The sequence below is a fragment of the Octodon degus genome, unplaced genomic scaffold (genome assembly GCF_000260255.1).
Source record: "Octodon degus isolate 3935 unplaced genomic scaffold, OctDeg1.0 scaffold00039, whole genome shotgun sequence".
Lineage (NCBI taxonomy): Eukaryota > Metazoa > Chordata > Mammalia > Rodentia > Octodontidae > Octodon > Octodon degus.
The window spans coordinates 10,797,461-10,799,482 of record NW_004524615.1 but is presented as its reverse complement, the minus strand read 5'-3'; the positions used below and the strand labels follow the sequence as shown (position 1 = coordinate 10,799,482).

General features: G+C 39.3%; 1 protein-coding gene across 1 annotated transcript in view; it reads right to left on the bottom strand.

Moving 5' to 3' along the window:
- The window catches only part of Nalcn (sodium leak channel, non-selective), a 357,549-nt gene that overhangs the window by 303,875 nt on the left and 51,652 nt on the right, over positions 1-2,022 (bottom strand). The window lies entirely within an intron of this gene.

The following is a 2,022-nucleotide window of genomic DNA, read 5'->3' as shown; positions in this document are numbered from 1 at the left end:
GTATTTTACTACAGAGTCTACAGGGTCTCATTACATAGATCAGACTCCTAGTGATTCTCCTGTGTTCAGCCTCCCAGGAGCTGGGACTACAGACGCATGGCACCACGACCAGTCTCAATTGTCATCTGAGCACACCCCAGGGACAGGGCCAGTGCGGCAGGCCAGGGATTGAACCCCAGCCACGGCATCTGTCTAAGCAGGTGCTTTAATCTGCTGAGCTAGTTGGCCAGCCCCATGGTTGTATTTTAAAGAAGTCTATTAAATATTATCTTGTTATATCTTAATAGTTGGAGAATTATGTATATTCCTCCACTTTACTATTTGAGCTATGAGGTGCGATAGAAAAATATGGTGAAAGCCTACATTTTAAAAAATTTATTGCAATAAAAGGCATATTGCAATGAATCCTCTCAAAGTTCTCTCCTGCTGCTAACAAGGCCCATTGTTCTTGCCCCTCTCTGAAGGAGTTCTGGAAATGCTCTTTCATGGTTATCTTCATTTTCCCTGTTCTGGCTGCTTTAGTGCCCTGAATTAATTCAACATTTTTACCTTCATGGTCATTTTGAGTCTGCAAAGAGCCAGCAGTTACAAGATGCATAGTGTGCCTAAGGAGAGCCACCTAGGGAGAACAATTCTCTCAGGCTTTCACAGAGAGCAAATTGGTCAAGTAATGGCTGTGACTCATCCAAATGTCTGATACTGACAGAAGATGCAGAAGGTGCTGTATATGGTTCCCGAGTAAAACCTGAAGGGATTTGACTGAGCTTGTAAGATAACAAAAGTTACATTTTTAGTTATATGGGTCTTTCTTTAACTTGGTCTTAACCATCCAGCAGAAAAATGTAACCACAATGTATAAAAAGTAAAGCTATATTAATATGCTGAACTGTAAAAGGCTCAATTCAGCAACTTCAGAAAACTGCCAGTTGTACTGGTAACTCACTACTATTATGTACTATTGGACTCTATTGGGTTATTTTGCTGAATTCAAGTAGTTACAATATTTGCACTGGTATCAAGTATGAAAGACCCTTTTAAGACTTCTCCAAATACAGCTTCTCTAACAGCAATGGAAGATCCATCTGTGACAATGCTAAGCAAGGAAGGGGGATGCAAATGGAAGACCATTTTGTAGTGATACACACACACACACACACACACACACGTATATACAAGATAGTTAGGATAGATATACAGCTACGTTCTCTTAGTTCAATGAGAAGAAAGATTTGTGCTAATAGTGTTTAGACAAGATTTCATGTCTACATCTTGCCCTCTGAATAACTACTACAAAGACAACAATGTGCAATGTATTAATTATTGTAACTGTCCTACTAACCTGTTTTTGAAAATGTTTCATGGCTATTTTATCTTATTTTCATTAAAATGAATAAAATTTAAATTAAAAAAAAACTTTTAAAGATAAAAAAAAAGGTACTGTGAACGTGGTGTGCGGGGACACCATTATCGGTTTAGGGCCCTGCCTTTCCGCTAGAGGGCACTGGGGAGCAGCATGCCCCTCTCAAAGATACTCACAGAAGGACTTCAGAAATTCTTCAGACTAGGGCCAAAATGTTGGCTGTCCTTGCAGCCTTTCTTTTTTTCTAATTTTTGGCTTTTCAAAGTCAGTGAATACTCAGGACACAGGAGAACCTGTACTATAACATCATGTAACTCAGTTGTGTCCCAAATTTTCTGATCAAGGACATTATGAGGCCACAGAGGAATGTGATCGATGATGTAGAGTGTGCCTAAAGAGAGCCACATGGAGAGAAAATATTCTCTCAGGCTTTCACAGAGAGCAAATTGGTCAAGCAATAGTCGTAACTCATCCTCATGGTTGACACTAACAAAGGATCTACAAACTGCGGTACGAGATCTCAGGATAAATCCTGAGGGGATTTGACTGACCTTGTCAGATACAAAAGCTACATTTCTTGTTATATAGGTCTTGCTTTATCTTGGTCTTAACCATCCAGCAGACAAGTATAAAAGCAAAGTATAAAAAGTAAAGCCATATTA